This window comes from Paramisgurnus dabryanus, chromosome 12 (assembly GCF_030506205.2).
Source record: "Paramisgurnus dabryanus chromosome 12, PD_genome_1.1, whole genome shotgun sequence".
Taxonomy (NCBI): Eukaryota; Metazoa; Chordata; class Actinopteri; order Cypriniformes; family Cobitidae; genus Paramisgurnus; species Paramisgurnus dabryanus.
Window position 1 is genome coordinate 28,242,539 of NC_133348.1, and position 17,123 is coordinate 28,259,661.

A 17,123-nucleotide genomic window follows, 5' to 3' on the forward strand; every position below is an offset into this window, starting at 1 on the left:
CACGTATTGTGGGCGTATTGTGGGCGTATTTGGAACAAATGGTGCCAAAGTACCAATTAAACCCATCCCAGACTTTATATATATTATATTCTAAAATAAACATCATAAATTCATATTTTGTCAAATAAGAGATAGCCTACATTTTGTATTTTAATGAACTACTTTTCTTATAAACCATGTTAATATCTGATAAACGCCTAAAATTTTATTTTGGTGGGCGTACATTTACCTTAATACTTCATGTTCTTCTGTTGCACACATTATTTGCAAACCTGCCAATAGCAAATTGAGAAACATTTCATCATGGTCATAGGGAGTGAAATGGTTGAGTTTCTCAGGGTGGGGTTGGGGGCTTCGTGGGCAATCTTAATATGTTTTAAACCATATAGATACAGGATGTCGTAGTAGGCTATGTTTATGTGTGCATACACCTAACCTACCCCCCCTCCAGCTTTGGTTAAAGGTGAAATTGATGTATATTCGCACTGGTGATAAACTGATGGGATTCAGTGGTATCACGCGAGCGTTGATGCTGATGTCCGCCGCGCGCGCGTGCGCTGTACTGACGTTGGATCAGCGCGCTGGTGCCGCAGAGCGGAAGAGACTCGCAACAAATAATCGGATTTGTCTTTATTTTCAAAAATCACCTCTTCGAGCAACAGTAACGGGGGGAATGAGGTGCTTTTATGGCGTATTTAATGTATATATGTGATCATACAGTATAGCGGACGAATAGTTGTCAGATACGGGAGCTAGCGGACTGAAGTGCTGATGTGCTTAGGGATGTCAGATATGTTAATGGACTCACGGATCGTGTTTACGAGTGGAAATGTAATGAAACTGTTGTGAGAATAAAGGGAAGAAACGCTGTCTGTTTAAACGGCGTCGATGGATGAGCGCGACGCGACGCCACGACCGATGTCACAGGTAAGACACGAAGCCGTTTGACCAGAGAGAAAGACAGCTATTAAACTAAACTAAACTAATCACATACGAGGAGTCAAGTGGATAAACCGATGAAACGGTTCGACCAAGGCTTTCCTGTCCTTTAAGGATTTAAAACATTCTGGCAGTGGCGTCTGATCTCAGTTCAGCACTTTTCATATGATCTATTTTTATGGCATTTTTATATACATGACAGTGAGAGGAATGACCTTAGATCAGTCTGAAGAATGCAGTCTCATATTCTCTGTTTGTGGGGAAACGTAGATATGTTACAGATAAATTTTGTTTGTTTTATTGCTGTTTGTTTTATGAGACATTGACGATATGTGGACATCTCGGACAATCTAACATGTCTGTTCTGGTGTTATATGGCGTTTTTTGTCTTGTGCAGTGAATTATTGCTGCAGAGATCATGATAGAAAATGAAAAGACATGTGGCTTGAAACATCAGTTGAAGTGACCACATGCAACAAATGATTTGTTTATCCTACTTCTGAAGTCGTAGTGTGCCAAAGCTAAAAATAGTATTTTAAAGGCTGGTTTAGTAAAATGGCAAAGGGTTAAGTTAGTTGTTGGGACTGTGTCATTTGCTATGATTTTTAAATTACATGCTGTAGGTCTGAGAGAAAATCCGTGCATGAGCATCTTGATTTGCTGTTCAGATGTTTGACATTTGGCACAGTGAGAGATTAGTGTCAACCTTAATGAAGTCAAAGAGACTTTAACAGTACAGCACTACAGCAAAGCCTGAACTATAGTCACGTTTTTGTGTCTACGCCAGGTTCAGGTAGCCCTTTGGGCAGGCACTCTTCAGCTTTTAGTAGCTTGAAATGAATTCAAGTAGATCGAATAAAAATGACATTATTTTAATTGTAGAATATTGAGACAAAACATCTATCAAAACACAAATAATAATCATATAAACTAATCAAATTACAATCAGCAATCCAAACATTTGGTTTTACCTGAACTAAAAAAATTTATAAACCGAGAGATTTTGAATCTGAAATATTAACTGAAGTCATAGATAAGAAAATTCCACTTGATGTTGAGGGCATAGCACAGGGTTCCTCAATTAGTTTTCATTACATTTTGCCAACAATAAAAACCCAAGGACCACTGACCACAATGTATGCTCTGCTATTCTTGTTGTTGTTTTTGTTGCTGGAAAATCTAGATTTTCATGCAAGCCATCTGTTCATGCTCTTCTCCACACTGGATTTGCTCATCATTTAATAGTGGTTTCAATGGGTCACAAAACTCACAGTTTGGATCCTGTAATGTTTTTCAGGTCACAGACTGAATCATTTTAAGATCAGAAAATACCATCGCTTAAAGAGCAAGTTCTGCACAGAGCCACATGGCCTAATGTCTCAAATCCTATTTTTTTAAATGATTATGTTCACTTTAAGACATAAATAATTGTTTTTCAAATTATTGTTTTGTGTGTTTCTGTCTAGTAAAGACGAGAGAGAGAGAGAGAGAGAGAGAGAGAGAGAGAGAGAGAGAGAGAGAATGTGTCTGTGTTGTTGGAAATGCAACTCTCCATATGCGAGTTTCTGAATGTGTGCTTCTATATGTAGCTTGCAAGTAACTGTTATGCAATCTATATCACATTTAAGTTCAAGACGACGTTGGAGGAATTTGTGCTCAATAGACCAAGAGCATCAATGACAAATCAGTACTGAGTGCTCCCTGTACAGTTTGAGGGATTGGGAATGGAAAGTGAAAAAAGCGAGCGTGCACTGCATTCAAAAGCAATTTAAATACCTGATGCACATGTTGCATAAAACATAATTACCCAACCAAATCTGTGAGAGAAAGTGCAAAAGCATTAAAATATATTTTTCTTTCCTAAGATATCCGACGGACAGGGCAGAGATACACATTGGTAGAAAAACATTTCAGTGGGGTACACAAAATGTCATTATCAAAGAGTGTCAATATCACGGAAAGAACAAAAAAGACAAAATTTGATTGAATTTGAATCTTTCATTTCGATTAATCCATAGGTCTGAAGAACGAGAGTACTCGATTAACTGGGGGCGGGGCAATCAAAGGGGCGGGGTGTCGGCTACACGTCATGGTAAAAATTAAAATATTTTTATTAAAAACACTCAAATAAAACTTAATTTTATTTGACATTATTATTACATTTATTTGACATAATATTAAGCAGCTTTTGCTATCATTTTAGCGATTAGCTGTATCGTGTCATCCACTCACCTGTTTTCAGTCAAGATGTAATGTAAATGCTAGTATGGCTCTCTGGTATATCGTGACGTTTGAAGTTGAAATATGACATGATAAACCATTGTGACGGCGCTGTACATTTTGCACCTGACTAACTGTATTTCCATAGTGCCTTACCCCTCGTTCAGACAGCCAGCGATGTTACCGCTGTGTGTCGCTCGTCTCTTTCAATGAGGCGTTTCTAAATCTGCTTGTCATAAACAAATGAGTACCATCCACGGCAGTAACTGACGAGAGAAGGATGACGTGAACTCCACTGCTTCGTTCTCATTGGTAGTCGCTCCCGAAATTCGCTCGACATTTGCATAAAGTTAAACTTTTCTTAACTTTCTCGCGTCGCTGGACACGCCCATACGGTCGCCAACGGTCACTTTCGCTCGTGTCGCTGGAAGTTGCCCGGTTTCCATTGAAATGAATGAGATCGTGCGCTCTGCTACTGCTGGTCGTTGGCTGTCTGAATGGGGCGTTAGTGATGTGAGGTGTGGGCAGCTTCACAAGATCGGCGGGCTGCGCGCATTGCGCGGATCAGCGGGTTGCTGCGACGCGGGTGCGTGGAATTATCTGTTTGTTTTTTAATCATGCATGGTTATGTTACTGATGTCATACGCCGGTCTGCAAAGCTCGACACAACGTCAAACACGCATCTTCAGACCCAATCTTTACTACCACATGCGCTTGAAACGCTAACCAGACATCCAAATGCTGCCATATCCACAATAAATAAATAAACCCACATGATCATTTTTTCCGTGATCGATCATCAATGCCACGTTCGTACCTCGAGCAATCAAGTACTCATGCCCATCCCTAAGATATACTTGGGTGGTTGTTAATATATCTGGGCGGCCCACCCAAGTTAAGGCAGTGTGTGGGAAACACTGCTATGGAAGTGAATGGGGCTTATGAACGGTTTGGTTACAAACATTCCTCAAGATATTTCCATTTGTGTTCATCAAAACAAAGAAATTTATACAGGTTTTTAACAACACCAGCAGCAACCAGGTTTTTCCCAGGTGGTCTCCCATCCAAGTACTGACCAGGCTCAGCATGCTTAGCTTCAGTGGGCAAGTTGTCTTGGGCTACAGGGTGATATGGCTGCTGGCTAAAATTGGTTCTTGGCTTGTAATTATAGAGGAATCATTTAAAGTGCCATATAGCACCGATGAAGTACCTGTGTACCACCAATGTAGAACCTTATATGGTGCTACAGTGGTGCTATATGAATCCTGTATAGGTGCTATATAGCACAAAAAATGCTTCCTCTATGATTACGAGCCAATAACCACTTTTAGTGCTATTTAGCACCGTTTGTTTTTAGAGTGTAGATCTATGCCCTTTTTACACTATGTGGTACAACTTTTGCAAGTCAGCAGGTGTCATGATAGTTAAAGTAATTAAAAATAGACATTTAAGCTATTAATGTTTGATAAATGTTTAAGAAAATGTTCCCAGATGGCCTCAAAACCAGCAATGTTATTTGAGTAGTTGTATTTGATTTTCTCTAGGTGTAGCGTGATAGAAAGTTCGGATAGCCAAGATTTAAAAAGAGTTTTTGATACCTTTTTCCACAGGGAATTTTTTTTTTTTCAGCGACTACCATACCATATTGAACCGCTTTTTTATTTTGATGGCATAAGGCATGGAGAAAATCAGATCAGCCAAAAACAGCAATTATTGGGTCAGGGGACAAGTCACAGGAATATGCATCTGAGTAAAATCTGAAAATTTCACTTTTTTGTGTTTGGGGAGGCATCAATCTAAAACCTCACTTAGGAGAACATCAACAGAGCTGACCCTACAGTACAAAGATGAGAGAAATTGCTGCAGGTTTGGAAAACATTGAGGGTGATTACATGATGACAGATGTTTACTGTTTAAGACCCTCATGGTTTCCAGAAGTAAATGTGCCGAATGTAAGTGTGGCTTGTTTCTCTGTGAGATCCTGGCAGCCTCACAATATAATTGATCTTCTTGTTTTTACCGCATAATCGCTGACAGGAGCTCTGAAAAGAGGGCGATGGAGCTCCAGGGATCAATGTAGCAAAAAATAGATCTTTGAAGTCTCGCAAATGATAGAGGAAGAACCAACCTACATTCTACAGTCATGGATTTTAATGTCCTGACTCAAGCAATAATAAAACTGCTATTGAAAAATGTTGTGAATGTGAGACTACTGATAAAATAAAACCTTCCAAAAATGTCAATGACTAGGTTTACATGCACACCAATAATGCCATTATTTACGGCAATCAGAGAAAGGACTTAATGGCAGTAAGATGGAGATGGAGCTCCAGTAACCTCTTCAATCCTGTTTACATGCAGTTTTATTTTTCTGATTATACACGAATGATTGTGTTTATTATTCACTCATAGCCCAATGATGGACTTGTATACTGTCCACTATCTTACGTTAAATGACAAACACGTTCTTATGGACGTATTTTTTTTATTTGATGTCGTGATGAAGACAGAAATTAAGTGCCTGTAACGGTTTTATAATGCTGCTGTGGCGTTACAAAAACAGGTGCACTTCAGTTAGTGTGGTATAGATTAGATTAAAGCATTTACATGGTTGCATATTGTGATTAAAACCGGTGTACACCACCTGTTTTGATACGATTATACTTGCTGTGATTATGAGCTTAATCGCATGATTTTTATTGATGTATTGTGTTTACATGGGGTAAAGTATCATTGCAATATTGCCAATATGGCGCTGATGCCGTCTGTAGCTGGCTGCACCCCAAGGTTAGCAACTTAAGAAGAGACAACGAGAGAAGTCTGATGATGAGAATCTGAGCTGAGACTAGGGCCAGATTTACTTACAGCTTGCGCCAGCCCAAACCTTTATTTTGGAGTTAAATAACGGCTGTCGGAATTTACTAAAGACTGTCAGTGGATCATTAGCGTTGAAAAGGTGTGGTCTAGTTATTTTTGCGACTGACCATATTGCGTATGCATTTCTAGAACTTTCACTTCCAGACACAAAATTTATGGGAGGATATTATTTAAACGATTCACACAATGCGTTTGCGTGTGTGATATTACTGGTGTTTGTGCCATTATTTAATGCTGAAAAAGCATGTCATTTTAAGCTTGAAATGGCTGGAATTGTTGCTGATAAGAGAGACATCAGAGAGCGCATGGTACAAGGCAGAGGATGTTTTAACATGTAGCAGTTTATTTGGAATGTCTGAGGAGCATATTCAAAAATATTGTTTGCCAAGCCATGTTATTTTTTATTTGCTATAGGAAATAAAAGAGGAGTCACTAGGAGAAGTTACACAATAGCAGGTGTTTCATAACTTCTTGTAACCCATCATTTTTGGTCTTTTTCAGTGTACTATGGCTTTATTAGCTGGAATTTCACCCCAAATTTTTAGCCAAGATGTCGGTGGTGCTGAACTCAAGCTCATCAGGCGTTAGATCACCCGCAGGAGCATCAGCTCTGCTTATTTGTTACCCTGAACTAATTTACTCTGCTTTTAGTAGATTGTTGGTCATTATTGAAATTAGCTGTTGCGTCTGTGTTATTTAATTTGCACATTTTTTGTAAATAACCCGCAGATATTACCACTCTCATCAGTGATTTTTTGAAATTGTGCTCTCGGGCTATTTTGCCCCCATTTAGTAAATCTGGCCCCAAGTATGTAACAACGTCGTCCAATTTAGTACTAAATCTTGAAATAAATTATTTGTTTGTGTGTGTGTGAACATTTAGTGTGGTGAATGTAAACTCATCTGACATAGCTTTTACCATTCTAATAAAAAAATCAATCAACCTACCTAGGTCAAATCTTAAACACTGGTCTATAAATAAGGCTTTATTGTGGTACATAGGCAGTCATTTAGGCACAACAATAGTTTTCTAATTCCAATTCTCTGATATATGAGCCACCAACTTGTGTGACTACGTGCACGGCATAATTTTATTCACCCCTGACAAAATCTCACTCCAAGGTTTTTTTAAAAGTTGGCAGATATGCGATATATCGGCTGATATTCTTTGTGTATATTATAGTACAGTACACATATACTACAGTATATTATACTACAGTACTGTATACTTTATACAGTACCAGTCAAATTATGGGCACACAAATAGTAAATGGAGTCTGTTCAGCATGGCCTTCGAAACTGGCTAGAGGATCTAGGTTTTATATGATTATTTTTTTAATATTCATTTTTCTTGTTTCAGTGTTTTTCTGGAAAGCACTTTGGTTAACAGCAGTTGTTTCAAATGTGCAATATCAATAAAGTTTGTATTGTATTGCATTGTATTGTATTGTTTCCAGGTGTACCGTTAAAGGGGACATATCATGAAAATCTGACTTTTTCTATGTTTAAGTGCCATAATTAGGTTTCCAGTGCTTCTATAAACCTAGAAAATGTATAAAAGGACAACCCAGTAACTTAGTTTTGGTAAACCATTCTCTGCAATTATGTGAAAAAATAGGTCATTGAAATTTGGCTCTCCTTGTGATGTCAGAAGGGGATAATATCGCCCCTTAATCTGCACTATCCAACCACACCACTGCAATTTAGTGGAAAGATCAGCTCATTTTCATTTTAAAGGACACACCCAAAACGGCACATTTTTGCTCACATCTACAAAGTGGCAACTTTAACATACTGTAATAAATGATCTATATGATATTTTGAGCTAAAACTTCACACCAAAGATTTATTTTACATCTTAAAAAAGTCTTGTGAAATGTCCCCTTTAAAGATCGCGACTAGGGATGCACCGATATCGGTATCGGGTATCGGCCTCGATACCACATTTTCTAAAGTACTCGTTAAAAGTCCCCCGATACCAGGGATCGATACCACGGTCTGAGAAATGTCTATGTTTGAGCGGCGTGTAAGGGGTTAATGCCTCTTGTGTTGTCCAAAGAGGCAGAGTTTACAACAAACTGGAAAACTAGTCCCTTGTTTTTTTGTTGAATTATATGACTAAAGCTGTAACCTGTAAATTTAAATCATGTTTTTTATTAAGTACTCGGGATCGGTATCGGCAAGTACTGAAATGCAAGTACTCGTACTCGTATTCCAAAAAAGTGGTATCGGTGCATCCCTAATCACGACACACACATCTGCAGGAAATCCTGTATAATTCAACCAATCGGAGGATGAATTTGAAATGTGTTTCCAGAAAAGTGTCCCATATGCATTGGATGTTCATCCAACGGTCAGTGGGAATGAGACTACCGCTGTTGGAATAAAACATGGATTCATTATTCATTCATCTGCTTCATGTGATGTTAAACATGTAAAGTGATGCACAGTCTCTTCACAAATAAACACGCATATTATAAATCTTTTATTATCTCACATGCTCGTCCTGTAAGTTCATGATTAAAAATGAATGTAAACGAAAACAAAAGCTATTAATTATTATCATTAAAATATCAAATGGCAGATAGTAATTGATTATGACGTGATTTTATGACCCTGTCAAAATGACGGACAATGAGAAGTCTAACTCAAGCTCTGCTGGATAGATGTGACAGATCTCTGGGTTTAACTGGCTTAATAGATCAGACAACTCAAAGTAATTTACAGTATTTGAAATCATGTGATTAACTAAACATATTTACCTTGTTGAGAGACGTTTTTAAGAATTCCATGTGGAACATAATGTGTCACTGATGTAGTCAAAGGTAATGAACATCATTCATAAAGTTTTAATGGCTGCCTGTTTGAAATGTGTATCAAGTATTGATGAAACATGCAGTTAAATGCGATACTGCTGTTCTCTCTTGACATTGTGTCCTGGCAAATGACTGGAGAGAGATGTCTTTATTCTGTGCTGAAAGCTTTGGCAGTGGCTCAAACACTAATACAGCTCCACACATTAAATGTGCAGACAGATGAGGTGCAGTAAAGCAGCTCTCTCTCTCTCAGACTGCGGTGAGTCGGGTCACTTCAAATAAGTTAATCCTCCAGCCACCATCTTTACATTGAACGTGTTTTCTTAAAGGGGTCATATGATGTGAATTCACATTTTCCTTTTTTGTATGTGTGTTATGTAGCTGTTTGTGCATTTATAAGATCTGCAAAGTTAGAAAGCTCAAAGTTTAAACCAAATGATTTATTCTAGCTAAAAGAGATTGCGGATCCAGACCAGCCTAAAACAGCTTGATAAACACGGCCAACACATTACTACATCATGGTACATTATGAAAGTAGCAGCGGAAAGAAGGCGTGGTTTAATTATAACTGATATGTAGCAATTAGTGCTGGGCAAAGATTAATCGCGATTAATCGCATACAAAATAAAAGTGATTTTTTGCATAATATATGTGCGTGTACTGTGTCTAATTATTGTGTATATTTAACCACACACACATTCATATATTCATTTCAGAATTGTTTTACTTATATATAATTTTTTTAAATTAATTTTTAATATAGAATATATAAAAATATCAATAAATATATATAAACATGTAAATGTTTCTTAAATACATACATGAATGTGTGTGTATTTATTTATACATAATAATTACACACAGCACATACTCATATATTATGCCAAAAATCACTTTTATTTTGTATGCGATTAATCGCGATTAATCTTTGCCCAGCACTAGTAGCAATGTCATGGAGAGGCTTTGTTTTGTTTCTTTGTGAAACCAAAAATGCTTTATTTGGGCTTCCAAAGGAGGACCAATCTGATCTCACAAATTTCCGTGGCATAGACACGGACAATTGGTTAAAGTTTAGAAAATATAAAAGATCAGAAAAAATAGTATAAACCAATACTTAAAGTGACATACTAACGCAAACACCAAATCTAACCCTAACCGAAGCAACAATGGTTTGAAAATAGGAAAAAGCAGTTGAATAACCAATCCGTGAGAATGCCACAGAAAAGAAAGTCCGTGGCAAGGCCACAGAAAAATGCGGAGATCCGTGAGAATGCCACAGAAAAGAAAGTCCCTGGCAAGGCCACAGAAAAATGCGGAGATCCGTGAGAATGCCACGGAAAAAGTAGCAAAAAATTCCGTGACTATCCCACGGAACTTTGTGAGATCATGTTTCAGACACAATTAAAGTGGTTAGGTTTAATTTACAACACTGTTTCAGAACAGTACAACCAAAATATATGAGTGTGTTAAAGATACTTAATATAAGGGATGGGCACTCGAGTACTTGAAAGTGGCATTGACAGTCGATCACAAAAACGATGATTGTTTATTTATTTACTTTTTGTGGTTATGTTGGCATTTGGATGTCTGGTTAACATTACAAGCAACTGTGGTAGTAAAGACTGGGTGCATGTTTGACGTCGTGTTGAGTTGTGCAGACTGGCATATATGACATTGTACCATGCATTATTCAAAAGCAAACCAATAAGTCCGCTCCCAAAGCGCACCCGTGCCCCGGCATTCCAGACGATCTGCGCAACGCTGTGAAGCTGAACACACCTCACATCACTGAGGCGAAATGTTTTTAAAAGGATGCAGTTATTTTCAGATTCACTTTAGTAAGACAAAAATACAGTCAGTCAGGTGCAAAATGTACAGAATAATATTCTTTGGGGAGAGACTTGCAAAGTAGTGATGGCCTGCCACGCACCCGCGACCATTAAATAGACATGCCAGGCAGTGTTATGTAAATGACAACCTAAAAGTGCTTGAAAACAGCCATTAGATTGTAAACTGGGCTGGCAGAAACATACGTTTATGAACCATGGAAACCAGCATGAAACCAGAAACTCGCCCCAACATGTCCCGCAAATAAAGTGACAATTTCTTTACCCGCCCAAACCTGACCTGCGGGTTACCTGCAGTATCTGACAAGTCTTGCTTCAGCTAGACCTGGAGGGGTTGCAAATATGACGGCATAGTGGTTCGAGTTCCTTAAAAAGACTCAGTGTGTGTGCTGCACTTTTTATGGAGGACAGCTTCCCAAACCTGTGAGTGTAGAAAGCCGGCTGTGCTCAAAAGCTGTTTCGAAAAGTGGGGCAATTTGGTCCTTCTGATGCAAAGCTTGAAAGTGTGTTTTAAATGTTTTCTAAAAGTTTTTAATATTGACTGTTCAATATGCAGAGTATTAAGAAGTTTGTCGTTCTTAAGATCGTGGCTGTAGAGATAGGGGTGTTACAACACATTAATATTTGTTTGTTTGTCCCTGTGCAATACGAAAATCGATACGCTGGCATCAAATATTAATAAATAAATTATTAACCAAGATGCCTTAAAATAGATTTTCCAGCGTCATTACTTCATTGCTCCTCAGGGTGACAGTTAAAACATAAATGAAGGAAATTAGAAAAACTTGAACAAACGTTAACTAGTTTAAAAAAGATTAGGATATAATGGTGGATGCACGTAAAATAATAGATGCCTCAGTCACGTTTAAGTCCAAACACTCTACTTAATGGTAGGGTATCTAATTTTGAAAAATGCTAATGGTAGCCGACTAGCAATGAAATCACGATCCCCCCCTCCATTTAAATCGCCATCCAAAGTCACGCCTCTTTCAAAACACATGAACACGCACAGAACAGACGGTCCATCTCATGTCTCATTCACCAGTGAGAAACCTTTGCAGTACAAAGTGAATAACATTACAAAATAACCAACATAAACAACTTGTTTACATCAGAATTAGTTAAAGCATACCTCCGGTTGTGTAGTCGTAGTTGTAGTAACTATATCGTTACGCTAATCCGTAAATAAACACAATGACTGGGTTCCCGCGGGGTCTTAAAAAGTCATAAAAAGTCTAAAATTCAGAATGTTAAATTTAAGGCCTTTAAAAGTCTTAAAAACGCCCAGATTTTTATCCTAGGTCTTAAATTTAATTTACTCAAGTTTTAAATTTCTTACCTCCGTTCATTCCCGAAAAGCGTTGTCCGCAGAAAATAAAATAGTAATGTAAAACGCTGAAGAACTAATCAGTGGCGGAGGCAGAAAGATGGGTGGGTCTCTAAAAAGAAGCCGGCGTCCGCACTTTGTCATAATCCACGCAAATCGTGCCATTAGCTATATTACAGGTATTGTTGTCTGAATGTATACTGTGGGCTGGGCAAGAAACAAACCTTAAACTTAGTTTTGTGTTAGCAAAAATCTTTTCTGGGTTAATTTAACCAACTAGCCCATGGCTTATCTGAGTATTAGTCAGGTTCTGAAACATAGAGGACCCAGAAGCGGAAAAAAAATCAACTTTATATTGAAAATCAACTTAAACAGTCGGGCTGTTGAGTCACGAGCCACCAACAGCAATTCTACTTTATTGTTACACAGTTTTCACTTTGGAGGATTTTGTTTACCTCACTGCTCAAAGCGTGTTTACTTCTTTGACTTTAATATTGCTCTCTGCTGCAATGCACTCTCGAACCTAACGCGCTTCCCCTTCAGCTCTCAACAAACAGCAGCGATTGGCGGACGGAAAGCAAGAAAGTACCGTAATAAACCATATATTGCCAAAAAGCGCAATTGTCTTCTTTTAGGAACAATTCAAACTTTTTCATAGCACAAATGCTTCAGGAGTTACGGTTAAATGAATAGCGGTAGAATCAGAGCGTTTCTTAATCTGAAGGCTTTATCTTCCGGAGTTCGAATAGGAAGGCTGCTGCATACATTATCAAGCCTGGTTTATTAGTTAAGTTAACTGAGCATTACATTCCCAAGTCATAGTAAGCATATTACAACAATTTACGATTAACTAAAAATAATAATCAATACTTTAAAGTTAATTTTAATGTTAATATTCTGAAATAAGACCTAGAAATGCGACCTCAGGCTATAGCCTTCGGATTGAGAAACGGTCTTTGTGGATAACGTTAGCAACACATAATAAACCACAAACAGCCTTTTAATATTCAATTTCGTTTTCTTAATGCAGATAAACATGCATAAATATTATGGGGTGGTTTCCTGGACAGAGATTAGCTTAAGCCAGGACTAGGCCTTAGTTTAAGTGATCTCTTATTAGTGGATTTTATTCGTCAAAAAACATTGTTGATAGAATTTTATAAAAAATACTACTTGCACATATTAGTGTGATATATAAATATTGTAAATCAATGCATTTCTTGACTATTAATTAAGAAAAATCACAGCTCTTTGCCTCTAACTCAATGTATTTCAATGGCTCACTATGAGCTTCCAGGAACTAACTGAAGTCTCCATGAATCACGTGACGGACGAGCTTTTTGGACTTTAATTGTCAGTCTCTTCCTAAACGGCTATGGATAGAATTTGTTGGCACAAACACTCGTTGTCTAATAGGGTTAAGCATAATGCATTTCCGTGTATTTTGAGTATTTGTTTTAATAGTGTGTTTATTTTATATTTTTCTATAGCTGAATCCATAAAAATAGAAAGTTTTGAGAATTTCTGAGATCATTTGAATGCTTCTTGTAATGTGTTGTGTTGGTCTTAAATTTTACTCATAATGGTCTTAAAAGGTCTTAAAAATGTCTTAAATTTAACTTGCTGAAACCTGCAAGAACCCTTCATCAAAGTAGAATATCTGAATCCATCTAAATACAATCATATCGCGTACCTACCTTACCAAAATAATAAACAGTGCAGCGACCCTTTCAGACCCTTTGCCTCCTGCAGCTGTTTGCATCTCGTGGTAAAGCAGTAAAGTTTTCGATATTAATTTGGGTTTTTGTTCTTTGCTGATCCAGGAAGCATCGTCCGTTCGGACCAAGATAAATTTTTACAAATACATTTAAACAACTTAACACAGTGTTTGCTGTCAGGATGTGAGGAGACTTTTAACCAGCATAACTATGTTTCTGGATCAAATCAGATACCCTGCCTTTAAATGCTTTTGCTGTGAATTGATGTGCTTTAGTTGTCTCTTGGTGTTTTGTTACCTTCCCTTTTCATAACAATCTCACGTAGTTTGGTTGCTTTATTTTAGGGGTCAACTGATTATCGACCTGGCCGATTATCAACTTCAATAGTAAGCATTGTTTTGGTTATCGACATTGGTCATTTTAAAGCGCCATGAAACACTAACCAACACTTTTATTTAGATCTTAAAGGTATTGCGGAGGATTTTTGTTGTCCGGGTGGATCATCAAGACTATTGGTCCTCCTAGTTGTCAATCAGGAGTGTTGCGCAATTGAATTTTTGAAAAAAGTGGAGAAGGCGGTTCTTTTCTAAAATTCGAGAAAATCCTTCGCTACACCTTTAACATAGTTAGTTGTGTTGCACATCATAAAAGACAATGTAAGCATCTGTTAATTTTAACATCTGGAGAAAACTAGTTTATTTTTAGCTTTTTTGTGATATTTTTGTCTTCCGGGTTAAACTCCATATCGTGTCAACGTCACGGGCTGTGACGTGGCAAAGTACTGAAGTACATCACGGCGCATCAGTGTCTCATTATAGTCCTCGCCGTTTATCTCACAGCGTCCACACCCATTTAAGTTGCATTTTTCAAAATGATAGTTAGGTAGACTGGAGCTGAAACAGGGGGGTTTCATGACCCTTTAAATGCTGATTTGTGGATAATGTAATTTTTAAAAGGTCTATTTGGTCCTGATGCAGAGCTGTTAGAACAGGGCACTCTAGTCAGTTGCCTATAGTAATGCCTACCACTGCCCATCTGATTTGTTGGGAGTCACGAGTCCGGCCAATCAGCATGCTCTCTCTTTCTCTGTCTCTCTCTCTCTCTGTCTCTCTCTCTCTCTCTCTCTCTCTCTCGAGCTGAGGCAAACTATTTCACGCAGCTGTCCGAAGTAGGATCTCTAGGTAGTAATCCTGATTATGTTAGCTTGTGTTTAAAATATAAATCGCATCCTGCTGGACTGATGTGTTACAAATGAATTTAATAAAATGTGTGTGTGTGTGTGTGTGTGTGTGTGTGTGTGTGTGTGTGTGTGTGTATGAATGTGCATGTATATATTTATGTATGTATGTATGTATATGTATAAATGCATGATTTTACAGTCATCAATAATCATGTTAAATAATTGGGATTATGATTTTTCCCATAATCAAGCAGCCCTACAACGCGGGAGGCTTAAGGCACTGAAAGTTTTGCACTCTCAAACTGAAAGCTCTTGCTAACTGGAGCAGTTGTATTCATCCATCAGTTGAATCTTACAGTTAAGGCATCATCAGATGTTGCAATAAATCACAATCCACTACCCTGAAGTTGCAAAACACCTTTTGGCGGTTCTTGCAGGTTTTGGGAGATTTATGCATTTTTAGCATGTAGACTGAATCCAATTAACATTCATAGTACCCACATTATGTTTGAACACAGAAGTAAGTAGTGTGACATATTTCTTTTTATTGTGCTAGTCTAGACTTTGATTTCAATAGCTAGCCCGTAGAAAACGATGTTGTGTTCAAGGTCGATGTATTCATCTGGACCATGTGACGTCACTGCCATTTTTGTGTCCGGTCACAGCTGCGTGCCCTGCTTTAGTCTATGGTTGCAGCAGCCACAAACACTCCCAGGAGGTTCGCAACAAGATTGCAATATACCCGGGATATGTTGTGCTGTTGGCTGTAACAACAGTTGTCTGAGAAACCACTTTCTTTTTAAAAGGAGTAGATCAGTGGAATAAAGGATTGACTTTATTAAGTGACCACTAAGGATAACATGAATGATTATATAATATTAAATTAATAGTAAATAGTTCTCAAGTAATTAAATAATCAAGTAAACTGTCAGTGATAAAATAAGAACAGAGAAACAAATGAAAAATGGATAAAGAAATATACCATTTACTTTTTAACATACATTTTTGCCGGTGGACATTATGTGTGTGCCAGCACAGTTTTGACATGTGGCATGTGCACGTTTGTTCCCGCTGTTACTGGACAGGACAGCAAACTTTCTTTTGTGTCCCCACAACAAAAAAGGAATACAAAACAATAAATTGTGAAACATTATGATATTGCTTTCCCAGATCCTTGGCATTTACGTACATGAGACAGCAGGTGCGCCAAACTTTCATATGTGTATCCTAATGAAAATAATGCATTATAACTTAATAGAGATAAGAGAGATAATGTAGAGATAATAGTGTTATGTGTACTCAGAAGATGTGATATGCTGTAAACTGTGGGGTGCAGGGCTGTTATGGTAACGGGGTGCAGAATGCTAGAAAAAGGGATTGTTAATGAGCGTTGGTAAATAAATGCGAAAAATTGAACAAGTTGTCAATATATAATAACAGATATTATATTATATTTATTATTATTTTTTGAGACTTTTAATTACTGGAAATATAAAAATTCTGGAATATTAAATACAGAATATGAAAAATAATGCAGGATCCCAAAATGTTAACATTTTGTTAATTTTGCGCTGTTCCAAGATCGTGAACAACATGAGGGACCGGCTGGCAGTTGAAATCTAACTCCAATTTGATCAGTCCGCCTTTTGTCTGGGGGTGTTTTCACATATAAGTCGGCCCAAATGATGTGTCGCTCCGAGTACGGCTCGTTTGGGTCAGTGTGAACATAACAGCCGCACTCGGGTGCGCACTAAATGGCCGCTCCGAGACCGCTCTAAACAGGTGGTCTCAGAGCGGCTGTTGTCGAACTCTGGGGCGACCCACCTGTGGTGTGAACACTGCTGGACCTCGGGCCGAACCAAATACAAGAAGGTCTCCACATGTTTGAGCTACTGGGCTTCCGTCGTGACGTGAGCCGGGTGTTATATTGTGGGTTAACAACAAACAAGCCAATCTTGGTCCGTTGCTGAGATTCGCTGTCTCCTTTACGTTTGAGCTGATGATTTTATAAATGCATAGATGTCCTCCACACACAAATAGTGACATTACGGGCTTTTTAGCAAACGGCTCCGTGAGAAAGGCTTTAATAGAACAGCTACGCAATTTCGCGTTAAAGCAAAGAAACTTCGCAAAGACGTGCATCGTTTATCTCCACATCTTGATAGCTGCGCTCTCCCTGTCAGACCAATGACAGCGCTG

The 17,123-nt window shown here is 38.1% G+C and overlaps 1 protein-coding gene across 1 annotated transcript in view; it reads left to right on the forward strand.

Annotated features, from left to right (window-relative positions):
• The first annotated feature begins 527 nt into the window (after positions 1-527).
• The window catches only part of lrfn2b (leucine rich repeat and fibronectin type III domain containing 2b), a 199,498-nt gene continuing 182,902 nt past the window's right edge, over positions 528-17,123 (forward strand). The window contains exon 1 of the mRNA XM_065257406.2: positions 528-927. The gene's annotated coding sequence lies outside the window, so the exon portion shown is untranslated. The remainder of the gene's footprint in view (positions 928-17,123) is intronic.